The following is a 27,449-nucleotide window of genomic DNA, read 5'->3' as shown; positions in this document are numbered from 1 at the left end:
CTGTGTGGGCAGAAGGACTTAGCAAGTGCAAAATAAGACATCAGTCTGTCGCAGCCAGTGTGTGGAAGCAGACTAAGATTGTGTGAATGAAACGATGTTCTTTCTTCCTCTAAAGCAGTGGTTTCTAACCTTCCTTTTATTTCGTGTACTTTTTAATAAGAGATCGCAATTATAGATTACCCCTAAGCCCCATCAGACCCATGGCCCCCATCCTCTTCAGTATTCCAGAAATATGTCTTAATCTTATGCCAATACATAAGTTTAATAAACTGCTGTGTATAAGGTTAGAAAATATAATCAAGAAGATGCTGCTTTTCAGAGAATGATAATTTTGAGCCTGCTTTAAGGTAATTTTCTTTGTAGCGAGTTGAAATTTAGTTGCCGTTCTTACTTTGTACGGTAGATTAATGCTTGAACCAACCTTAGAGTCCTTTTAAGCTGGTTATTATGCTCTCTTTACTTCATTTGTAAGTTTAAGTTCATTTTCTAGCGACAGATTATAAAGTGTGTCAAATACATCCGTCTGACTTTTTGTAATATATATGATTCTCAAACGTCTTAACTTTTTTATCATAGTATAAATGCTCTAACCTTCTTTGCTATCATACAATGTGATTGGATCTCAGTGTCAAACCTGGGAACTGCTCGAACAGGCGTGATGATGAAAACAACAGGGAAAGTGTGTAAAAGCCCTTTTATTACTCACATCTCTTTAATAGAAAGGCACGGACTTACGGGTGTGCAACAGCACCGGCTACTTGCCGTGAGAACGTAAAGGCAATTTAATAAATTCAAAAGGTAAAAATGTAGTGTTAGACTACACAATTTAATTTAATCTAACAGGCCGATTCAGAAACCTACACCGGCGGTATAAGACAGCTAGAATGAGCAGCCTCTACTAAGATTAACAGCTAGAGGCCAAAATGGAGGCAAACTTGCGCTTCAGTAGCGAAATCACGCTTTGTTTAACTTTTTCCTTTCAACCTTTTAAATACTCTCGTTCACCTACTTAATTTGCATCCTGGTGAGATGAAATAAAAGAATTCAGAAACGATACCAAAATTAAAATAACTGGTTAGTAAAACTAGGGAAACCGCAGAATAGAATTGTAGAGAAATTAGCTATGTTTTGGAAGCAGGAGAGATGATAAATCAGCAACGACTTCGCCGGAAATCGAACCGCGCACCTCTCGAATACGTGCCTAGCGTGCAGACCAGGCACGCTAAGAAGGCGGTAGAAATGCTTCATATACTCCCCCTTTTAAAAGGCGACATGGTTTTAGGGGACCCAGTCTCCAAACCCTGCGTGTGAAGAATCATCATCCAACACCCTTTTAGTTCGGGCGCCACTGTAGAGACATTAGGTATTTTTTGGAAGCAGGAGATATGAAAAATGAGCAAAGCCTTCGTCGGGAATCGATTCGCAAATCTCTGGTATACGCGCCCAGCGTGCAGACCACTACATCACGAAGGCACGGTAAGAAGGTGGGGGAAATACCTTATAGATTTACTTTTGTCAGGGAAAAGATTTATCGTACTGTTCTATAATCCTAAATAGAGTTCATTTATTTCGGGACAAAATATCAGATAGTGACGGAAATCCTTGAAATAATTCATGAGTGTGAAATCTTAAAAAATGCTTGGGTATCTTTGTGAATTGTTGCGAAAAAAAAAATGCTTGTCATCATTGTGAAATTTCAAAAATATGGTCTTCAAAAAGTGCTTGACGCAGATGTCACAGAGCTTTCACCTAAGGCAGTTTCCAAGTTAGGGACACCATTAGATACTACTACGTACTACAATAAAAAATATTTTTGGGGGTTTTTATTTTTACTCAAAAGCAATTGGCAATAATTTATAAAATCGTCTGCAGTATTTCTCTCCAGTTTGTTTTGGAATTTTTGTGTTTTTTAGCTCTGTGCACCCATGAATGCTAAACGAAAAGAAACTTTGTCTGAAATTCGTAAATTAGTTATTAATTTGCATATTGAACGTGGAAAATCTATTAGAGAAACTGTTGAAACAGTTAACTTGAGTCATTCAACAGTTTTCAATATCATTAAACGATATAAAAAGAATCATATGATTCAGGATAAAAGAAGACCTGGCCGATTATCAAAGCTATCCAATGGAATAAAGCGAATTATCGTTCGAAATATTAAAAAAAAAAAAAAAAAAAAAAAAACCAGGAATGAGTGCTCCTAAAGTTGCTGCTGATTTACAAGCATTATATGGAGTAATTGTTAATCCTGAGACTATTAGAAGAGTAATTCGGTTTGCTGGATATCACGGTAGAGCAGCCAGGAAAAAATTCTTCGTAAATGAAAAGAATAGAAAACTCAGACTGGCTTTCGCAAAATCCAACATAAATAAGAATTCTGGTTACTGGAATGAAGGTTTATTTGCTGATGAGAGTAAATTTAATATATTTGGTTCTGGCGGTAGAATCTTGGTGTGAAGAAAAACCAGGGAAGAATTTCGCAAACAGAACTTGGTGCCAACAGTAAAACATGGTGGAGGAGGAGTTATGGTATGGGGGTGTATGTCGTCCGCTGGAGTTGGTAATCTTCTTTCTATTGACAGTATAATGGATCAGTACAAGTATATTAACATTTTAAATCAAAATTTGAAATCTTCAGCACGAAAATTAAACCTTCATAACAATTTTAAATTCTACCAAGACAATGACCCCAAGCATACTGCTTTGAACGTTAGACTCTGGCTGCTGTATAACTGTCCTGAAATAATAAAAGCACCACCACAATCTCCAGACTTAAATCCCATAGAGAATATTTGAAAAGAATTGGAATCAAGAATTCGCAAACACACCATTTCTTCAAAACAACAATTAAAATCGGTGCTTCAAGAAGAATGGGGTAAAATCACTCCAGAAATCACAAAAAAAAAAAAAAAAAATTAGTCGAATCCATCCCAAGAAGATTAAATCATGTTTTAATAGTAAAAGGAAATCTAACAAAATATTAAAACTTTTTAAAAAGTAAAATTTTTGGATAGATATTTGATGGAAAAGTAAATGTCCCATCACTTACGTGAGCCATTTTTTGCTCCGTTCTAAACAATTGTATTTTTATTAAATTAATATTTTAATATTTTGAGAAAATGTATGTTATGTAATAATTGTTACTAAATTTAAGTATGAAACACGCCCACAAAAAATTTTTACATGTTTTTTTTTAATTTATTTTACTACAGTTTCCTTTTGTAAAGCACAAGTGTCCCATCACTTTTGTGAGACACTATTGTTTTCATAAACAACACTTTAAAAATTTTAAGAAAATAGAAACTAATTTAAAAGTGCACACTGAAACTGGCTTGTATGTCACAGTTATAAAGAGAACTATGTAACTTAGTTGATGATTCAGTCATTACCGAAAATGCGACAGACAATTATTTTCGATGACACTCAATAACAACAGGGAAAGGACTGACTAGATGGGATACATAAGAATCCGAGTACTATCAAACGTGAAGGTAAGGCTAGTCACAACTAAAAAAAAGACTCCTTTTATTTACGTTTTAGTTAATAATGACCATACCAAAATTTCTCTCGCTTGATTTCTCCTTTTTATAATGAAAATTTTTTACTTCAGCAATATTTTGATTTTTATTAACATTTATTGCAATACTTTGCATTTCCCACCCTCGTTGGTAATTTTTTGCTCGCCCCTGAGTAAAAAATTACCAATGATTACAAATGAAGCTTTAGAGCCTTTAGAGCCTATTGCGCTAAAGCTTCATTTTTAAGCCTTTTTTATATGCGTAAATAAATTTAGTTTAGCTATTTTAGAATCTAAGTGTATTTAGTGTTTTAGAGTTGTGATGTTGATATCACTTTTCCTATAAGTAGTCGTGTTTTCCTAAATTAAAAAGAGATGTTCTTAAAAAAACATTAGCGCAGAGAGTTTGGTCTTCTTAAGGAACATAGACTAGATCCAAAACTCTAAAAGACAATCTGTGAATTATCATTATGTCTTGTAAGTACTACAGAGACAGTGAATGGGTGTAAAGGACCCTTTAATAAACCCAAACAAAATTTAACTGTCGGCACCAATTCGTGCTTACAGAAGCAATTAATTATAGCTTAAATTAAAGGTAATGGATAAACTAAAGCCAATAAAATAAGTTGCCCAAACGGGCTTAAAACTGAAATAGCACGCAAGCTGGTTCTAACCTAAGGTCGGCGTAAAAAAAGCCTAACGGCAAGAATAACTCAACGCTGCAGAATACTAATAGCAAGAGAATCAAATTTAGCAATGTGGCCTTCAAAACAGGTAGCATACGTTCTGATAATACCCTCAAAAAGCTTCCTTTAAATAGTCTCTTCTTTCTACCTCATTTGAATATCGCGCAAGGTAAGAATTTACATTCTGGCAGGAATCGGAGTTAATAATGCTTATTCTGGCGAATTAAGGTGACAGGCTAGAAAATTAGCATAAAATATTTGGTTAATAACTGGTTAACTTTATGAGCGTTAGTGCTAAATACTGTAATCCATAACTATTGCATTTTCGATATACTAACATTACTAGAAAATATGAAACTCATTTTCAAGTCGAATTCAGCATTAACTTCTCTTTTAACTTTTTTAATTTTATAGTTTTTCAGTTGTGAATTCTTTAGTAACAAAGTTTTGGAATCTTCCATTATAATTTCTTGAAATTACTGATATATTTGCAGTTACTTTAATAATTACACGAAAATTTAACAGAAAAATCCTTTGTTTCAAATAATCGTGAACTAAGAAAATATTTATAAAAACAATAAATACTCTTTTATTAATTGGAAATTGAAGCTTAATTATTTTTTCTTTTAATATTTTTAAAATCAAACTTTGCCTATGAGTTTAAAAAATTCCTTTCGTATACATTTGTTTTTAGGTCCCTATTGTGTTTTTAAATTTAAGGGACTTTATTATTATATTTTTATACGTTTCTATTTTCATAGCCCAGTATGAGTCTGTAATAGCAACAAACTCACCATCAAATGAAAATAATTTCCTCCATATTCAGTTCTGATTTATATTAAATAAATTTAATTACATTTGTTAATTAATGTAGTTCGTCTTTAATTTGCATACACTGATAATACAAAACTTACAAATTTTTTCTGTATAAAAAATATATCAGTAGAATATTGTAGTATTTTTCAGATGAAAATTGTCTGTTATTCGTTGTAAATCATCATGGTTTCCAAAAGATGTGTTTATTGAGCAGCTTAACTTAAACCTGAGGTACGTCTATGAATAAATTAAGTACCTGACCGTAATTAAAATATTGATTACGCTTTTTCATCTTAAAAACCCTTTGCCAATTCTTCATAAACAGTATTATTTTCAATCTATGCTTAAATTATTGTAAATCGTAAATTGTTTGCTCATCAATTCATTATGTTTATGCAGAAAACCAATTAAAACGCCTCCAGAAGACACAAAAGAGAAAATAATTTATGAAACATATTTTCGTAGAGCTTATTTAATGAAATTGATGATTTATGAAAACTATTTTTCTGGCGAAACGTTAATATCCAATTCTGTAAATAGACTTCCTGTTTATAATATCGGACGGAAAGTGCCTCCAGTTTTTCAGTGCCACAACCTTCTCCTTACGAAAGTCAAGCTTAGGCTAACAATAAATTATCTGTTTCTATACCTTAATTTCGTTTCTTTTATAACGCTGCAAATAAAAGACCATAATAATAATTCTAAATAATGCATAGCACTTTTAACAGAACAGCTTGTTTTAAACTTACAACAAAAATAACCAGCTTGTAGAATCATTCAGTTTCTTGGATGCGGAATACGTGATTAATGAGCAATGCTCTCGCCGGGACTCTAACCTGGATCTCTCGAATACGCGCCGAGTGTGCTACCGTTACACCACGGAGACATGCAGAAAGGAGGGAGAAAATACCTTATAAGCTATCTAACAGAAAAATAAAATATACTCACAATATAGTTTTTTATCTTGAATTTTAGATTCCCAGCTGCAAATATTCCAAAAATTTTAATTAATTTTACGAAAGAAAAATTCCTAATTTACCTTCCAATAATGAATTAATTTTAGTATTGCATTCATTATTTAAAAAAAAAAACTGAATTCTGTAACTTCTTTAATTCTTTCACCGGCATTCTTTCGAGAGTCTGGGATTAAACTGTTCGCGCAGTTTTAAAGGACTGGCTAATAATGTTTTAGAAAATTAGGCTCTTTCTCTGTCTCTCCTTGTCGCGCCTTATATAAATATTTGTACAGACTCAAGTTTAAAATTAAACGTCGTGAAAAATGTATATTAGACATACTCAAGTGATTTTTCTTCCTTTCACATAATTTTCAGCTCTATTTTACTTATAAATCCGTTATATGTCAACTTTTTTTTCTTTGTTTTCCCTTGCCCAGTCTAGGTTTCACGTCTTAAATAAACCTTGATTAACTTGATTTTACTCAACTTTATAGCTTCTTTCTATGCCCTAAATCAGCGGTTCTCAACCTTTTGACTAACGCGTACCATCTAAACAAAAATTGAAAACCTTTAGTACCACCACTACAAAGTACTACTACCACCACTACTCTTGAACAAAGCTCAGGTCGCATAAATTTACGAGTTTTAGAGAAAAAAACTCAATCAGGATGTTGGGGTTCTAATTTTTTAATTTAATAGTTAAAAATATTTTGCTTCTTTGCGTACAACCTATTTTTATCTTGCGTACAACCAGGGGTACGCGTACAACCGGTTGAGAACCCCTGGCCAAAATCCTAAGAAGCCTGTCTTCTTTAAATGGAATAATTAGGGTAATGATTTAAAATGCGGAAAGGAGGTATTTTTCACATTACTCAGTATGTTAAAGAAATGAGCAATTAGTACGTCTTTAGACAGTATATTGCACTTTAGCATTTTAATTATTACTCTATATTTGATAACAATAAAGTCATTGTAATCAGATTCTTCCAATTACTTTATCACGACATCTTTCATTTAACTTTCTAAGAATAATATATGATGTCATAGTGATGATTTAATAATCTGTAAAAGTTATCAGTTGCCAGCGAAACCAAAACACTGACATATTTACAGAAATTTAACGCAATGGTACGGCATATGATATCACATTTGTAGTTACCACTTCGGCGTATTAATAAATTTGTAAATATACATTATCGTCTTAAATGTGACTTCACACTCACTTTTACACATAAGTTCGAAGGCCAGTAAATGGCACGATGTAATAGCTAAATAAATTATCCTGAATGTCACTCCTTTGCCGGCCTTTAAAAATAAAATGTTAGCACATTTCACAAAGTGCCACCAAGTACAATAACTCGCAGTGAATGATAGATACATCCTCTAAAAATCTCAGAGAAATTACATGGCTTATTGATTGATTGCGGTCTGTGACACTTTCTCCAGCCATGTGGGAAAAATATGCCAAGTGCAATGACCTCAGGCAGAGTTCATGTTTTAACAAAGAATGAAGCATATAATACGTTTGAAAAACCCATGCGGGATTTCGATCTCCACACAGACCTCAATCAACCATATAGCATTAAGTGGATAAGACATCGAGTCAATAATATTGAAATGAAATTGGAGCAGGATTAATGTAGATTCTTGTTTCTGAACTTCAAATGAGGAATATGTTTCTGAAAACTACTTTCATTAGAATTAAACATTTTGTTTTATGTTTATATTCATTTTATTATGATCAATGCGTGTGTAAGTGAGACCTTTTATCACAAACACAATAATATAATCTCGTGGCTTCAAACTCAAATTGCATGCGGGCCGAATGTGTGATCTGAAACCAGCTGATCGCCCGATATTTTTTTTTACTAAAATGAAAAGGTGTTTTTTTTAAATAAAATTACTTTTTAAACTAAAATTTAGATTTTATTTACTTAATATTTATCAATATATATATAAACAGTAATGATAACGACAGAAAGGAACAAATTATAATTTATATTTATATTTTGTCTGAAATGTAACTGTAATAAATAACCTATAAACATCTTACAAAGTACCGTCTTCTTTGGTAACATCTACTATGAGAAATCTACCTTAGACGTGAGTGACTTAGTATTACGATTTTGGAATTACGACAGAAACGTGGAAGAGTGTAAAAGACCCTTTTATTTAACTCATAAAAGTTTAGCAGAAGACAATGCTCGTATTTACAGAACCAACCAGCATTTAGGGCTCAACTCAAAACGAAGAGAATTGAAATACCTGCGAGAAAGTTCTGTTGGTTACTCTTTGAAATTCAAACGTATAGACAGCTGGATTAAATTTCTATATAGAAATTTGTTTCAAATATCTCTAATATATTGAATTAGCCTCTAAATAATATACTTAAACTAGAAATTAACAAACTGCAAAGACTGTCCAAATGGTAAAGCTTCAGCATAAATAATAACAGCCTATTCTCTTTGTTTTATTCATTAAATTTTTCGTCGATGCATACCGAAATAATACATATGCAAATAAATATAAACTTCTTTATTTCATCCTACAGTTTCAGTTACAACACCTCATGATGTTCCGATGTTGATAAAGTCTGCAACCTTAGAGAAAAATTACTACAAACTTCATCACGATTTGTAGATTCTTATCGGTCAATCTAGTTCTTATTCTAGATTTCTAGATTCTTATTCTATATGAATGTACTCCCTAACAAAGCGATTATTCTTATTGAAAAAATTCGTTAACTAAGGGTATTTTTATTTTAGCAAGTGCAAAAAAAATTTAATCAAATCTGCGCTTTGAGAAATATCTATATCACAGGAAAAATTAATTAGCCATATATTTCTAGAGTCTATTTAGGAAAAACCTTGAAACTGGGTGGCTACAGAAATCAATTGTGCTCTCTCCAGCAAAACTTTCTGATGTTAGCCGACGTGCTTTCCAGTTTCACTACGAAGACTCGCTGCAAGAAAATAGAAAATAACTTACATATTTCCAGACCTCTTGGGATGTTTCGTTGGATTTTAATAGTAATGAAAAACTTAAATTGGACATCAAATCATTAAAATATTAATTTTTTCTTCAAATTCTTAATTTCAAATCAATTATTATCAAAATAATACCAATTAATTGACGGGAAATATATTTGCTAACATTCTTTTGAAAATTACTTCGAAGACCGCCAGTTAGATTATTCAGGATGAGAAATACGATTTCAAACATTCTCTTTGTACCAATTAAATTATAGCTTAAAGTTATTATATGGTGACGTAGGAATCTCCCCCTTTTCTAGTTTGGAGCATATCAACATCTAAACAGACAAGGAAGTTTTGAAAAGCACGTGGAAAAGCGTAACGCTATAATTTGGTTTTCAGAAACAATATTCTAAGCAACTATAATTTACTATTAGACGCGGTGTTTTAAATAACGATAATTCAGTTTCAGATGCTTTCGAAAGCAGATAGTTGGCGTAGAAACGCAACTGTAAGTCTAATATAAATAATCTTTAAACATCGTATAAAGTATCGTCATCTTTGGTAATATCCACTACGAGAAATCTACCTTAGACGTGAGTGACTTATCACTATGTCCATGAAAATACGACTGAAACCTGGGAAGGATGTAAAAGACCCTTTTATTTAACTCAGATAAAAACTTAAAACAGAAGGCATTGCGCATGCTTACAGAATCAAGCAGAATTTACGTCTTAACTCAAAACGTAGGAGAATTTAAATTAGACTAAGTAAATCTTAAGTTATTTAAAAGGCTACACAGACACAAAACGGGCAAGTTGCCTCAAAGACCTAATGTCGGTGTGACAAGCCTTATGACAAGAATAACGCAATATCGTAGGTAACCAGCTATCAAGAGCATCAAGTAGCGAACATGGCCTTCAGCAGCCGAAACACGCTATGATTTTATCTTCTAAAACCTTCCTCTAAATACTATATCTATCTACCTCATGCGCGGCCTAGAAATCAGCCTTCTGGCAGGAAAATGGAAAGAGAGAAGCTAGTAAAGGTAATTAACATAAAATAACTGTTTAGTAAAATCAAATGTATCAATTATTCATATAGCAATTCAATAGCAGTTATCTAAATTCAATAGCAGTCTTATTCAAGTAATTAGATGTATAATTTCATTAACTGAAGTAAAAAATAAGCAAAGAAATTATGGAAATACTTGAAATATTTTCTTACCTGGAGTTACCAAAATTTGACGTGAACTATAAGTAATATCATTCCGTAATGTGTAATCTGAATAATTATGGCTGTAATGTTGGGTGTTATCTTGGGAAGCTAGGGTGGTGTTGGTGGAATATTTGTGACTCAAACATTGTGCATGGTCCTTTCTGAGTGTCCGCACACCAGGTTTCCGCATTTTGTAGAATTAGGATGTTTTTGTCTTATTTTCGAGTATACATGAGACAATAGACAACACACGCATGTGCTCTCACACACCTGTTTGAATACAAGGAGAATTTTCATGCCTTACATTTTAACGCTATTTCGCAGAATAGTGTCCACCGGCTGTGATAAAATAAATGCCGGCTATATAATTCTTCCTTTTTTTCCCCGTACACTTTCTTATAAAATGCTTCTATTTATTATTCTGTATGAAAAGAACGATATCTATGAATCGAAGCGAGAACCAGACGAATGTTTTTTGCCATTTCACAAAGTTGCCAATAAGCTCAATATTATCTTTTTGGCAGAAGAGGGTGCGGATAATCAGGAATTACTTTCTGTTCTATTTAGTAGAGTTGAATCAGTAACCCTTAGTTGCATATATGAGATGTTTAATGGGATTAATGCTTTATGAATGAAAACACCAGTTTAGACTGTGGAAGTCAAACATATAGTTATTCATTTATTTCCAGACTATTATACATCTGTGAAGGATGTTACAATCACTGGATCAGATCCTAACTTTCTGAGTTAAAATACTGAATAAAAGGGATTCATAATTTATTGAAAGGATCTTCAACTGTCCTAATCAACCTTTAGTCAGCATAACCTTTTTTTTTTTTTTTTTTTTTTCTCTAGTAATGTATTCAAGCTCAAAATAATTAAATTTTATTTCACATGACTAAATCACAAGCATCTAATTGTCCAAGTTCTGAGCGTAGTTCAGAAGAAGAGTTTTAACGTGATTCTTGCAAGATGTCCAAGTAGGTCTGCAATTACATAATCATAAAAAAAGCAGCAAGAATTCAATAGCTGTTGCACTGAACCAGTGCTGGAATACATTAGTTTTTGTCGTCCGATCAGCGTGATGGCTGTCACTAGCATTACCACTTACTAAGAGCTTGTTTTCAAATTAGAGGAAAGCTACAGACATGATGGTGGCATGATGATCTTCGCGTATTATGAAAGAATAAAATTTGTTGATCATAAAATTATCTCATTCTATTTATAAAAAGAAAAAAAGATACACAATGCAATGCGATATTTTATTTTAGTATTCTGTCATTTTTATATAGTTTCTGATAGCTAAAGATTTCGAGGTACACTTGTAAACCCATGGCAGGAATCAAGTGCTCAAGTTCTGCTTTCAATCACTCTGCGATTTTCTCGAACTCCCCTGAAATCAATTGCTGTATCTTTGGGACACCTTTTGGACTTAAATGATATCAGTGAAGCAATGGAAATCGCTGTCGTTAATATCTTACTCAAGTCTGTAATATTTTCTAATGACTTCTGTTACAGAAAAATTTTTGTAATCATGATTCACTTACAATGCCACGAAAAATGTCCTATTGCCTCTCACACTTTGAAGACACCATGACCTTGCATCTACTTCTTTCAAACGCAGATTTTCACTTATTCTCTTAAAGCAGTGTATATTTCATTAAATGATATCTACTTCTCGAATTATAAAACTACAGCGGCTACGTCATGTATAAGGTATTTCTCCCGCCTTCTAAGCATGCCTTCGTGGCGAAGTGGTCAGCACGCTCGACACGTATTCGAGGGGTCCTTGGTTCAAATCCCGGCGAAGGCATTGCTCCTTTTTCATATCTCCTGCTTTAAAAAATTACCTAATGTCTCTACAGTGGCGCCCGAACTAAAAGGTGGTGAATGATGATGCTTCAGTACCAGAATTTGGCGATTGGGTCTCTTAAACCACAGTCGCCCCTTAAAAGGGAGAGTATTTAAGGTATTTCTCCCCCCTCCTAAGCATGCCTTCGTGGTGTAGTGGACAGCACGCTCGACGCGAATTTGAGAGGTCTGCAGTTCGAGTCCCGTCGAGGGCATTGATTATTTTCCCCATCTCCTGCTTTAAAAAATACCTAATGTCTCTACAAATGATACTAAGACTTGATGTGCATAGAATTATCCCTTCCATCTCGATAACTCTGGAAAGGAAGTTAATGGCAGTTTGTAATAGGATTCCTTAGAGCTAGCTGTATTGGCCATCTTAGGCCAAACATCTTAAGGCAAACCCACAGATAAAGTACCATTTAAGATTGAATACTAAAAATAATATTTTACACCCAGTTTTAAATGTTTCCCTTGTTTACCTTACATAACGTGGCAATCTTAAATTTCGCGTACTCTGTTTTGCTCACATCAAGCGAAGTCAAATAACTTGAAATAACATATAGTAAACTTTTGAACAAAAACTAACTATTCGTTATTGCTTTATTAAATCTCTAAAATTTTATTTTGGCTGTCTAGAAGAAAACTAACAAATACAGTAATTTTGTTATACTGATCTTTCTTCAAGAATTTCGCGTGTCGAGTACAAACACTGTACATTCGAATTTCTGTTCTTTGTTTATAACGAAGAGGAATTTACCGTTAAATGAAAATAACACTTCTTATAATTCTTATTCATTTTCGTTTATTAATTTATAATTTTTTTCATTTATTTTCATTTTATTATAATGTTTTTATTTATTTTCCTTTTTTATTGCCTCGAAGACGTGTTAATAATTGCACTGAATATCATTGATAATGTTCTCTAACAGCACAGAAGATCAAAACAGTCTATAATTCAGTGTTCTTCTTTAGACCAAGACTCTGCATGAAAATCAAACTCATGTTTCTCAAATTCTCATAAATTTTTAAAACATGGTGTAGCCTGTAGTAATTATTTTTTCATGTAATGCAAAAATTAGTGACTTTAGCTAGTATACTTTATATCTCGTAAACACGAGCATCCCGTTTTGCTTAAGGATTTATTTATACGTATCTTGCTGTCTTCATTATTACCAGTGAAAATATTAAGCCAATTGTATTTGAAAATAAAATCATTTATCTTTTCTATAACAGTATTTCTTGTATTCAGTTCTGTGTATTTTAAAAGTATTTTCCAAAATTTTAATTTTATTTATGGGTTCATAAGACTCAGCCCTAGCATCTATGTTTGAAATTTTACCATCACAGACAAACAGGTAAATTTTTCAAAGCATATTTAATTTTGCATCCGAAAATTTTGAGTGAAATAGCAACAAAGAATTTCAAAAACAAAAACTGAAAATATGGCGTAACAAGCAAAGCATTTTTCTGCAATTTTATATATTTTAAAAGTTAAATTTTATTGAAATATGCAATTTTGGGATGCATACATTTTCCGTCGCAAATTTTTATGACTTATCTAAATTCAATAGCAGTTTTCCTTTACATTTATTTTAAACTACTTTTACCTTTTTATTCAATATTTTTCAAAGATATAAATGCAAAAATTAAATACCTTAGATGAATATAGGGCAGCCTAAAAATCTTGCTCATTTAAAGTATCTGATCTAAGTCAGACTACCTTTCTAATGTTGTAAACCGTCTGTAATTCTAGAAAGATATATGAAAGTTAAATGCTTTTATCAGATGTATTGAATGCTATAATGAAAGATTAGTGATTCTTATAAATGTTTTATAAATCTGTTTCGATAATTTAAAGTATGTAATTAGTATCTAAAGCCAATACATAAAATTAGGATTCTGCCCATTTTTCCTATATTAGGAGACCTTGCAGTGTTTGGGTGTACTCGAATTTAGTCTCTCAGTATTAAAGGTTATGTACCGTGGATTTAAAGTTTGCGGTAACACAATATGAATATTTCAGGATCGTCCACACATAGACAATGGCCGTAGAGCACATCAGTGCAAACTGCAAGTAGCTGTCTTATAGGAGATACGTGTGCTTTAGTGATTTGAAGAGATGCTACTGTATATAAATATTTCAAAGACGTTTTTGTTTCCTCTTTCAGGTCCGAACGGAAAAATGTAGAAAGCTAGCAAGATATAAACTTCAAAAATTTCATTTGATGACTTCAATATCTCGCTCTTGAAGGAGCGAGTCTGATATTTCATTTAGGTTTAATTAAAAGTTGCGATTTTTAGGCCTTTTTTAGTTCCCTCTTTTCTTCGCGATCTCACTCAGTACAGAGTTTTACGCGGATTTTTACTTACATTGAGAAGAACGAATCAAAACTTTCATAATTTGTAGTCTTTACCTTAGCTGTTGCTTCTAAGCGAAGCCGCTGTTCGGCTAGGTTTTTAATAAGTGTGAACTTTAGTAAAGTAGGTTGTCAGACTCAGTTGATAGTTGTAACTTCGAGTAGGAGCACTTGCTTTAAAGCCAGTTAAATTGTTGCCCGTACCAGCCAAATTTGTAAGTCAAGAAGATTTAGCTCTAATATTCGTGTTATTTTGCGTTAGCTAACCAGCAGTTAGAAAATGAAGATATGAGAATATATTTTGCATTTTGTGTGTCTGTTGTTTCCACATCCAGCTTAAGTTAAAGGAGGTAACTCGCCGTCACAGAAAAGGCAACGTTCACAGAGAGGCACTTAATTAACTAGATAGCCACAGCTCAAATTATTATAATAATAGAATTACAATGAAAGAATCAGTTTTGAAATTTTGCAGTACAGAAAGCATTCATTATAAACAGTTTACTACATTGCTGATAAAAACGATAAATACCTATATTAGAAGGAAGACATTAGGGGCTGTTTCAGATTAAAATTATAATTTCATACATATGTTGCCGGCAAAGTATGAAATTCCGGCATTCTGTACAACGCCTAGGCATTTTATAGAATACCTGGCCTTTTTAGGCAAAGTATGAAATATGAAAATCGTCATGTACTTTACCTATGCTCTGTATATAATACCGAGGCATTCTACAGAATGGCAAATGCTCTTTAGGAAAAGCATGGAAAAAAGGGTCATGATAACGCTGTTATTTAAAAGAAGTTCATTCCTCAAAACGAGAAACGTTATTTTGAAAAAGCAGCGAAAGAAGGCCTTTAAAAAATGTTTTCTTCAAAATACATAAAGTAAAATAAATGTTGTATGGAACAAAATTTATGCCTTTCTTATTAAAGAAAACAAAATTTTTCTATAAAAAAATGAGAAATTAAAATTAACCTATTTGTTGCAATATGGTAGGTTTGAATGACATTTTGAATTACATTTCATTACTTTTTTTATACAAAAACATTTCATATTTCCACATTCGTTTTACACATACACTTCACGAATCTTTGGCCACTTCCGTTGGGCTGAGCAACTGTAACTTATCAGAGAGGAATTTCGTGGCCAGAAATATCTTCAATTACATGCAAGTTCTTAGAACATAAAATGAATTGTGATCTCGCATGTAATCGTTTTAAAATTCTTTCAGAAGAACCAAGTCTGTGAAAACTATCCTCTATCCCGCTCATTATAACTGCTAATATACTGCACGAATTATTATATGCTTTACCTAGGCATTGTATATAATATAAAAATGAATTTTGTGCTTCGGTTTGCCATTTAGCATTCTATAGACTGCCTAGACATTGCGTAAAATATTTAATCCTTTCGTACATTGGGTCGGCCAGTTTTCAACATTTCATAAAATGGCTATATATGCTATAAAATGCCGAAATTCATGCTTTGCTAGTACCATACATATCTATATATTAATAGGTTATTGTAACTGGCATTTTTCAATTTATAAAGTCTCAAATACCTTCTTATCACCAAGTACGCCATCTATGCGCATTGTTATTATTATTATACTTTTTTGCATGTACAGAAGTATTACTATGTTAATGGTACAGTTCTATTGCTTAAAATGCCAATATAGATTCAGCAAATTCGAACAAAGCTTCAGATACTAGAAAACAAAATTATCCATACTTCTTTATGAATAATTTTCCATGCGTTGGAAGATATTATTTTGTCGTGATAGTCTTAAATTACCAATAAATTACAGTCAAAGTGAAGTAACAATGATGCTCGAAAACAGATAAACTGTTTAATTACAAAATCTAGGAATGAAATTCACATGACTTAAATCCTTTTATGCTATACATTTTTACAGAGAAAATTCTGGATATGCAATCAGTAATCTGAATAAATCCACTGTGTCACATGTTTTTCTTAAAAGTATCCTTTATTTATTGTTATTTATACACATCAGATATGAGAAATTTAATTAAAAAAGGTAATTGCACTAATAATAAAAACTGCTTTCCATAAAGCATTGGAGCTGAAAGATAATTTGATATCAGAAGCAAAATATTAAAAAATATTTCCTTTTGCACGTCAGAATGAAGAAAGCTTATTACATAAAGCAAAAAGAAAGAGCGTGTTCTATCTGTAATTTTCGTAATAGTTTCGGGATATTCATCATTTTACAGTATATCATTTAACATAAAAAATAAAATAAATAAATAAATTTTTAATAAATCCAAAATTACAGATGTGTGGATCAAGCTTTGTAACACACTATTATACTAAGCTTATAATTATCTTTGAGAATAAAAATTTATTGTTAATCAGATATGGAGATAATAAATACCAATTAACTGGTACCATTGATGAATGAATATTTCCGGAAAAAGCATCTTTCTTGCACAGAGAAGTTAGCCCTCTTATTTTCGTTACATAATGAACGCATAAAAATGCAAGTCTGTTATTTGATACTGCATTTTTCTGCATTATTCTACTTCGTTTCGTGAAAATTAAAGCTAAACATTTCTAGCATTCCAAAATCTAACATTTCCTGTTTCTCAGGTACTTTAAATGAGCTTCAAATTTGTAAGGAAAATAAATTTCATTGTTCTGTTGCGAAAGAGTTGGAGATGGAGATGGAGACATATTTACGTGTTTACACAAAATCCTTTCAACATGCTTAACAGAGCCTTTAAACTTTTCTACCACTGGTTACTTCTTTTCTTTGAATTTGATCAGTATACCCATTTTCATTATTATGTGAAATAAGGAAAAGTTAAAATATGTTATGCGCGTAAATAAGAAAAAAAGTTAAATAATAAAAATTATTTTTCATCTCATAATATCATTATTTAATTTTTAAGAAGTATTATAGTCACAATAATAAGACAAACGGAGTTTACCTCAATGCACTCCCGGTCGCTCACTATTTCTTTTGAAAACTGCCAAACAGGAAACTTTCACAACACATATCGTGATCCACATCCTTAACATCAAACATTGAGGTGTACACAATAAGCTACGATTTTTCAGGATTGTCTATCGTGCATATGAATATTTTGTTGTGAATGAACTGTAGACGTTACTATGGAAACGATGCGCCTGGCGCAACTCGCAGATCAGAATGCTTATTCACCCCGCAAAGGTCGTTCGTTGATCAGGTCTGAATCCGGCTCATCCATCCTCGGCTGTCTGAAGTGTCGAAATCTAAAAATTTTATGATATTTTACGAAGCTATCAGGACGGAAGTATTGTATATTAAGATAGGCGTCTCTTACTACTGTAACCAGGATATTCTCGCGTATGCGTGGTTAATAATCTCTGGATGATACTGAGATTTTTAAATCATATGATCTGTGGCTCGGTAATGCTAGTTTGTATTTATTCTCAATGAGAAAATGCAGGTTAACATAACTTATTATTTGCAGGTTAAATACTTATTCTCTTACTTGGATAATCACATTAACAAAATATCTTTTGCATACCTCTCGTAATATGAAACATTTGATTTGGGGGGGGGTTAGTGAATTTTAAGAAAGCGAATTTTAAGAATGTTGATGGAAAATACATTTAGCTAGAGTCAAATGCGTAAAACTAAAAATAATATTATAAGGTATTTCTCCCACTTCCCTAGAGTGCCTTCGTGGTGTAACGGTAGCACGCTGGGCCGGTATTCCAGAGGTCCGTGGTTCGATTCCCGGAGAAGGCGGTTGCATATTTTTCATCTTTTCTGCTTCTAAAAAATACCTAATGACTCTACAAGTGACGCCCGAACTAAAAGGGTTGTGGATGATGATTCTCCGCACCCAGGATTTAGCAACTATGTCCTCTAAAACCCTAGTCGCCCTTTAAAAAGGGGAGTATATAAGGTATTTCTCCCACTCCTCTAGCGTGCCTTCGTGGTGAAACGGTAGCACGCTGGGCCGGTATTCCAGAGGTCCGTGGTTCGATTCCCGGCGAAGGCGAATGCATATTTTTCATCTTTTCTGCTTTCAATTAACCTAATGACTCTACAATATTAGCGTTCCGTCTTTAAACTGACAAATAAAGTCTGTTCAAAATTTTTTTCATTGTAGATAAAATAATGAAAATACGCAACTCTGTTAGCTTTTCTCATCAAATACAAATATAAAAAGCACACAGTCTAGCTTTAATATGAATGGGCAGGCTCACAGTACTCAGAGGTTTAATAGATTAGTTTATAGAGATTGATTAGGCTTCCGAAGCGGGAAAAGTATAAAACCCTTTGTGCTCGCGTTAGGAGTCGAACAACGGGTCTCTAATTACTAGTTGAACATGCTAACCATTCAAACCAGCAGAGTAAACAATGAGAGAATCGATAATTCTTTGCATTTTTTACGGTCTTATAAATTCTGTTATCAGATAAATAACGGAAAATGTATAAAAGATGACTATTTTACTAATGTAAATTTAAGATACAGAGAAGAACATGATGTGTGGTCTCTTAATTTTCAAAGTAACAGGAGAGGAAATTTATCGTCATTATTTGCGTACATTCTCGAATATCGTTCGAGCGAGGTGCATGACTGATCTTTACTCACCATAATAACAAACTCATATATTCCTCTTCAATTTCGCACTCGATAAAACTCAAAGTGAATGAAATAGCGAAACTCAATATATTATTTTTTTAATATCTTACTACTAAATAAAAATGAAATATCGGCAAAGGGTATGGGATTTACAACTGAAACAGTTTAAAAAAGCATTAGAGAAAAGTTTCACACATTAGACATGAGACAAAATTTCTTCAGCTCTTATTTTGAAGATTAACAGACCACTCATGTTCTTTTCTGTATCTCAAATTTATTTTGGTAAAATACTTATCCTTCACTAAAATGAGAGGAATTTAGGGTGAAATCTTCAAAATGGCAATTTTGTAATCGCTGTAGAAAGAACTTTGACATTAAAAACTCCAAACAATTAATTACTATGGTAAAAAATACTATTCATATGACATGTCACATTTCAAAGAAAGCCAGTTCCTCCTGTAAAATGATATATTACTTCAAAGAAAATAGGCATAATTATAGGGCCCTAATTCTGTACTACTATAACTTAAAGGTTCCTCTGACCCTACTAGACTGCCAATCGAGGTATCGCTCCGTCTGTAGAAGTATAAAGCTTGAATCTAGCAGAAGCACAACTTATGCTTACAGTCAAACTCTGCCACTTGAAAGTGTTATAATAAATGACATTTGACGGAAGACACTCAGTAGCTAACATAATTAAACAGGTATAGTCTCAATTTATTAACTAGCAGGTTATATGTAGAAGAGGGTACACAAAATTTCAGCATTTCCCCGTAAAGGTTATAAAGTATTTCTCCCACTTTCTTAGCGTGCTTTCGTGATGTAGTGGTCTGCACGCTGGGCGTGTATTCCAGAGGTCCGTGGTTCGATTGCCCGTGAAGGCGTTGCTAATTTTTCATCTCTTCTGCTTCCAAAAATTACCTAATGTCTCTACAGTGGGTCCCGAACTAAAAGGGTGGTGGATGATGATTCCCCATACCCAGGATTTGGGTGAATGGGTCCCCTAAATACCCCAGTTACCCTTTAAAAGGAGGAGTATATAAGGTATTTCTCCCGCCTTTTGTCTTCCTGGTGTGGTGATCTGCACGCTGTGCGCGTGTTCCAGAGATGCGTGGTTCGATTTCCGCGAAGGTGTTGCTCATATTTCAAGTCTCCTGCTTCCAAAAATACCTAATTTCTCTACAAGGTATAGACTCGTCGCACTAATAGTGCTGCAATTCCGCCCGAATTTTGAGGAACTATACCTCGGGGGAGGCAGTGGTTTGAACCCTCTTCCTCTACCATTGACCTCTCGAAAGAACTTTCGGCACGCTGTGTATTTTGAGTGCCCCCTTGCCGCACAGCCACTATACGCTTACAAACATCTATGCTTTCTCTGGAATTCAATCCCGGGCTCGGCGGTACGGGAGTCAGCGTCACTGACCATTACACCAGCTGGAATTGAATTTATAATCTAAAGTGGATTCGTAGCATGAGATTACATAATTTGGCCTAACTAAGCATGGTTCAAACTTTTAATGTTGCTATTTTACATCGGACAGCAAAAGACTAATGGCGAGATGCTAACTGGCAAAGCTGGGCGAGAGAAAATAAAACTGCAAGCGTCGCTGCCAAAAGCTCTATGTCTAAAACATTAAAAAAAACTACAGCTTTAAATAGTCGTAACTCGTTTGTTTTCTTATGACGGCTAACGAAATGTAGAAGCTGTAGTACAGATTCAAATAATAAAAAAAGATTTAACATAACATACCTTATAGAATGGAAGAATTTCGTTATGAAAATATTAAAGAATCTGGAAGAATCTTAGAATCTAATGATTAGTATCCAAATTATATTTTCCAAACTATTATTTCAAATTATGAGTTAGAAGCCTAACAATATTTTCCATTATTAAAGTGGTATTACATTTGAAGTAGTTATTTTAAGTTTCCAACAGTTACTTTAATTTTTAAACCTGCTTTACTGTCTATTCTCGTTTCCCACCACCCATTAAATGCTGTTGATGATAAGAAGTATTCTTCTGTTAGTGGAAGAGCCAGGAAATTTCATAGAAAGCTTCTATTCATCACGAATTTATCTCGAAATATATACAATTTTTCTGCAAGAGAGACGTCAAACTAAGATTCACTTTAGCTACAAATTTAGATAAAATTCATATGTTTACTGTACCAATGACGTGATGAAAGCTATCAAGCCAGAGACTATCTTTTCTTGTCAATGCAACGAATGAACAGAAAAGATATCTTATCCTTACATACCATCAAACCTTTCGCTCACCGATGTAACCTACTTGTACCTTAACCATCAAATTTAGATCAGTAAGAACGATAAAGGCCATGATGATCTATATAAGCCATCAGAAAGGTTAGATAAGCTATAGCAATTCAATCAATACGATTTAAATGATCTCGCAAAATGTTTGACCAAAAGAGATTGCTTGATTTCTAAGGTCAAAACTGTAAACTAAAAATTTATTTCTTGTATTTGTTCCCTAAGCATTGGTAAAGATATCACAAAGTAAGAGAATTTTTCACGGGAATTATTGCTAAATTTCTCCACCCATATTCATTTATCATTATCATCCCTCACCTAACCGAGGGTTTATCTAAGTGATGTTTTTAGACAAATGCTGCTCGTTTATTTCAGTAAGAGAAGCTATTGATGCTTTTAGGCAAAGGCTGATCGTCAATTCCAGTAAGAGAGCTTTTAAAATGTTCTGTTCTAGCAAATATTTTAGCTTCCATTTTACCGTGTTTAACTGCAAGAATATGACAGACAAATATGTGGGGATTTAAAATTTGTATGTCTACCATAATCAGGTCTCAGAAGCGCTTTGCTCTGTTAGTCACTAAATAAAAGCTTTAATATGTACTGGATTAGAAAAGACTGGTTTAAACGAGAAAAATCTAAACCCTATAAAGAATATTTTTTCAGCTTAGATTCGTATTAGTTTCATAAAATTCCTTTACCCAACTTCATACTAAATAGTCAAATGAAATAATTACTTAAAGGTTATAAAGAATATGAATGATGAATATTTTAAATATTTCATCAAAATTCTTTCAAACTTATCAGATGCTAAATATTAAAAAGCTTTTTATTCTATCGGATTTCACATATTCACGCATAGATATTAAATGGGGACACAAAATTATAGAAAAAATGTTCGCCATCCATAAGAAAAGCCTTAAATGCTATTATGTAAGACTTAATATAGGAGTTTTATAGACATTATAAAGATCCTAAACAAATACATAGCAAAATATTTGGGAAATTGTGCTGCAATATAAACTTCGAAATACATTTTTCTACTCTCACATTTTTGCATTTTTCTTAAAAGTCTTCATGATGTTGACAGAAAACAAGAAGAATTTCATCAAAAGATTTATGAAATGTATAGTAAGAGCACTGATTTTTAGCATGCTTCTCATGCTTCAAGCGTTAGGCCCCGCCAGTGGCCGAAGAGTTAAGATCATTGTATACTTGCAGTTTGTCCTGGGTCCGATCCCAGACAGTCGACCTAGTGTATGTTTGGTTTTCCCCATGCATAACGTGATGCGATCCAGTTCTCCTTAGGAAAGCCTCCACGAAGGCATTCCTGCCCTTAGGCAGATAGCCGTTGTGTTCTTCACTATATCCCAATAACGATGCTTCGAGCGAAATGCAAAAAGGCCACTAAATAAGTAATAAAAAAGCCGAAGAAAATCTGGCATTATAAACAGGTAACTTAGTGATCCTTTTTAAAAGCATTCATATAATCTTCAAATAAAAGTCAAACTATTAAAGAAATATTTTTTACAACTGGCTAAAATGGAAAAATCATGAAAAAGGGTTTGTGTTCTCCACTGAATTGTGTAAAACGTGTCCTTGAGAAAAAGAGTTGGAGCGAATTTTAAATTAGGGAAAAGGCAAATTTCTGATATATTATAAAATAAACCCAGTTCAACTTCTCTATTTCGTGTATGTTTATTCTTTAGTGGCATCATACAATTTCGTGCTTGGGTTCTCTTACTTTTAAATATGAGTGCAGAAAATTTTCAAAATATAAAGAAACCAGAGAAGTAAAGATTAATATGTATACACGTATATATGTACGTATGACAGAAAACATATATATGTTGTAGAGACATTAGGTTATTTCGATGCTGGAGAAGTGAAAAATGAGCAATACCCTCGCCGGGACTCGAACCATGGACCTCTCGAATACACGTCGAGTGTGTTGACCACTGCACCACGAAGGCAAGCTAAGAAGGCGGGAGATATACCTTATATACTCCCCCTTTTAAAGGACAACTGGGAATTAGGGGACCCAATCTCCAAATCCTGGTGGTGGAGAATCATCATCCATCACCTTTTAGTTCGGGCGCCACTGTAGAGATATTAGGTTATTTCGATGCTGGAGAAGTGAAAAATGAGAAATGCCTTTGCCCGGACTCGAACCACGGACCCCTTGAAAACATGTCGAATGTGCTTACCACTACACCACGAAGGCGTAAATAAGAAATACTTATAATGTATACTTTAATAACAGTTTAACAATGAGAGTAAAATTTAAGACTTTCTGTGAGAGCTTTAGTAAAGCTAAAGCTTATTAAGTTTCAAAATTTAACTGGTAACCTCAACAGGATTAATTTTAAAAATAATGTTCTTGAGCTCAGACAGGATTTTACAATAAACGAAGCTGACAATGCTAGTAACAGCTTGTGAGGCCTAGTCTTATTTGCTAGCAAAAAATGCTATTAGACCTATTTGAAAGTCTGTTTAGCGACTTAAGACTAGAAGCTAAGCCTAGGAGATGAATACAACAACGAAAGGATGTAAAAGACCCTTTTATTGAACTCAATTATTTACAGACGGCGCGGTCTTACATATTTACAATTTCACCATTCACTTGTGGTGAGGAACTAAAAAAATATTGGTTACAAACTAAATTTAGAGATAAGCTAGTAGTTCAAGACTACGCAAATTAATTTGAACTAGCAGTTTGACTTAGAAACCTACACCGGAGTGATATTAAACTTCAGCGGCAAGAATGTGAAGCCAAGATTCAGAATTCAAGCAGCCGGTGGAAATAACAACGTGCGCACTCAATAATGAAAACACGCTTTGAGTAACCTGTTTGCTACTTTAGTTTAAATACACACTTGTTCACTCATTTACATCCTGGCGAGGAAACACGACAGAAACAAGGAGTGAAAGAAAAGGCTAACAAATTAACATAACTATTAGTAAAAATAATTCAATTTTTTGTTCTACAATTCCTTTCGAAACAAAGAAAGCACCGATTAGAAGCTTTTAAACTCTTTTTCCTTTCTTCGGGAAACATAACGCACTTTTCCGAAACATGATTTCTGCTTTCAAAAAATACGCAAGGAAACGTTCGAACAGCTGCAATTTTGTTTACATTAGCTGGTGCCAAACTTGTTCTCGTTAACTGAATTCCGAGTGTGGAAGTTGTTTCGCTTTTTATTGGGTTGAGAATGCCTTTCGAGAGAATTAGCGTAACTCTTAGAATAAAATAAATTTAATGAAGTTCGTTCGCGACTTTCAATTTCCCGTTTTAGAAATTTCATGAAGTCGTCGACATTAAAATTTTCCTCATCTGCGTTTTGACGAGCAAAATCAAGCGTTATATCCTGAGGTATACATTTCATTAACAAAGGGTACAGTAAATTTCCATACGATTCGGTTTTGACCCTTATCGAATTTAGTGGCCTTACTTGTACGTTGCAGGTGTCATATAATTCTCTCAAAGCATTAATATCATTAGAACTTCGGACAGGTCGTAAGTTTAAGAGTTTATGCATGTAAGAATTAATAAGGAGATCTTTTTTACCATATCTGTCTTTAAGAATTTTAAAAGCTTCGTTGTAGTTTTCTGGCGATAAAGAAAAACCTTCTATCGTTTTTAAAGCTGCACCGTCTAACAGGCTAAGAAAGTAATTAAACTTATCCACTTTAGATAGTTTTTCGTTTTGATTTATTGCCGTGTCAAAAGAATTGTAAAATGTTTGACACACTTCAGCGTTTCCATAAAATTTATCAATCATAATCTTTGGGAATTTAACATTATAATCAGAACTTTTATTGACACCAGAAATAGATAAATTGTTACTATCACTAGAAGAACCATTAGAAACTAGCGAATTATTGCTATTTCTTCTTTCTTTCAATAATTTTGCGCCTCTAAAACTCCATTTCGCAATCTTTTCTTCGTATTTCAAGACACTTTCGACTTCGGTTTCAATGTCATTAACATCAGTCAAAGTTTTAATTTTTTCATTTAACGCTCTCAAAGAAATAGCTTTTACTTTTAAAATTTCCAGTGATTCTTCTAGGTCTTCAAAGTTACCGGCTGCAATTTAATGATTCAATAGAATTTGTTATTCTAGTAATGGTTGAACGAATAACTTTCCGTTCTTTCTTAGATTTCGTTAGCTCTTCAGCCATTTTTGTAACCTTGAATATCACTTTACCACAAAATAAATTGAACAAAGTACTTCTTACCTTTCTAAAGACTCACTTACGCGTTTACTTGTGAACTTTGAAGAATGACATATCCTCCTTTTCTGACACCACTGTCATAGTCTACTTATCGAGCGGGTTCTGGCTATAGGTTTCCTTAAAGTACGCTAAATGTGGGCATTACATAAACCAGCCATTTTAACGGCACAAAAACTTTATTAACCCACAAACAAAAAAATAAGAACAAACGATTAACACAAAATTATAACTACGTTTTTTTTTCATTCACGCTGGCATATAGCGTGTTGCTTTCGTTACTTCGCTACTCTTCTCTAGTAAGTCATATAAGAGAGAGAGGCGCTGCAGGCCGTTGGGCTAAAACTGCGCATGCGTGGTCATCACGCCATGACACTTATAATTAACCTCTCTAAACTGCATTAATTTCAAAATTGCTGGCTGTCGTATGATCCTTATATAATGTTAATGAGCCAGGTACCTACATAAGATTTCAACCAATAGTAATTCAAGCAGTTAATATTAGCCAATCAGACTTCATAAGCCGAAACTAACTCATCCTGATGTAAGATGTATTTTAATTTTATAACAGTTATTTTTAATTTTCAAACCATTTCTTTTCCGTTCTTGTTTTTCACTTACTGGGAGCTTTTAGAATCGCGTTGAATGTAAATGAAGTGGAAGAAGTATTTAAGGAAGGTTTAGCTTACTTCCAGTAGGAGAGCTTAGGAGTCCTTAGGGGCGCGTGTTTGCCGTCTGGTTACTTCGTTGCTAATACAACTACGCTCGGCGGTATTGTAAGTGCCTGTTCATAATCGCCGGCTAATTTAATTAAGGGCGAATTACGTTAGGTATTTGTGTCTAGCTTCGGTTAAGTCAGTTTAGTGTAGTATTAGATTAGTTTCTTATTTTTGTTATCTTGATTTGAAGCCCAAGTGGAGGCTTTCCTGTACACAAGAGAACTAGCCATCTGTATTCTTTCTTTGAGTAAATAAAAGGGTATTTTAAGCCTTCTCTAGACTTTCTCGTTATATACGTGAACCCAGCGATAATTCGCTACACAGTCCACTAGTTTCCTCAAAGTTCAGCGTAGTCCAAGTAGTGAGGAACATTATACTGAATAAAGGTTTCGTCTTGAATACATCGTATATCCTTTCTCGCTTTTGTCCTGCCAACATATCCTACTGCTTTCTTCAAATAAATTTTAAAATGTAAAAGGTACAGAAGTCAGAAGTTCTAGAACAGGCGTACTTACTGTGCCATTTTATCTATGTTGGCTATAAAAGGTTTGCTGAGGAGAATAAAAAAGGAATATTTAAATCGAAAATGCTGTAGACTTCTTTTTTACTCATCTCGCCGCTATCAGCATTCGTTTTCAAAATTTCCAAATTATTTTATTGTAGGTTAATAAAATTGGTTTTTAAAATCGCTATTTATCTTACGTTTTCTTATGGGCATAAATGTCTAAAACTTTTCTTAAAATAATTATTTATCAAAAGTTTTTTTAATGGTCGTAAATGCTTAAACCTTTTTTTTATTATTATGTAGAGTGTAAGTAGAGTGTAAGTAGAAATTTCTGATAACGTGTGGATGAAAATCTTCTCGAGTTATCAGGTTCAATGTTCCGTCTTACTTTCTTCGGGAACATGCAAGGACCTGACTCGGAACAGAGAGCTTACTAAAGCTATGTTCAATAACTGTGGGAAGTAGACAGGATACACAAGAAGGGTATACAAAACCCTTTATTTTTCTATATTTACAATAGCTTCCGTACTTCGGAATACAAAGACCCACTACTTGTGGTCTAAACGTAAAAATATAAAAATAAAACTAAACTCTAATTTAACTTTAAAATAATAAACGTGGAAGATTGGCCTTATATTAACAGGAAGCCGTATGTAGTACAGAGAACTGTGAACACTACAATACGTTTAAAGTTATCAAGAGGATTAAACCTCTGGCCTGGAAGGCAACCAGCAACTGAGTAAAAC

The 27,449-nt window shown here is 33.4% G+C and overlaps 1 protein-coding gene across 3 annotated transcripts in view; it reads right to left on the bottom strand.

The window, feature by feature from the left end:
- Window positions 1-25,554, bottom strand: part of LOC118181362 (uncharacterized) — a 193,824-nt gene extending 168,270 nt beyond the window's left edge. The window contains exon 1 of one of the 3 annotated variants that reach the window (XM_035350492.2): window positions 25,486-25,554. The gene's annotated coding sequence lies outside the window, so the exon portion shown is untranslated. Of the gene's footprint in view, window positions 1-17,328; window positions 17,604-20,728; window positions 20,752-25,485 lie in introns of those variants that run through there. The other 2 variants (XM_035350493.2, XM_035350490.2) reach the window with 2 other exon arrangements.
- Between the last annotated feature and the right edge of the window lie 1,895 nt (window positions 25,555-27,449).

The sequence above is a fragment of the Stegodyphus dumicola genome, chromosome X1 (genome assembly GCF_044657685.1).
Source record: "Stegodyphus dumicola isolate Sdum_Otavi_A_Nest chromosome X1, ASM4465768v1".
Lineage (NCBI taxonomy): Eukaryota > Metazoa > Arthropoda > Arachnida > Araneae > Eresidae > Stegodyphus > Stegodyphus dumicola.
The sequence above is the reverse complement of the archived record's forward strand: the minus strand, read 5'-3'. Positions and strand labels throughout refer to the sequence as shown.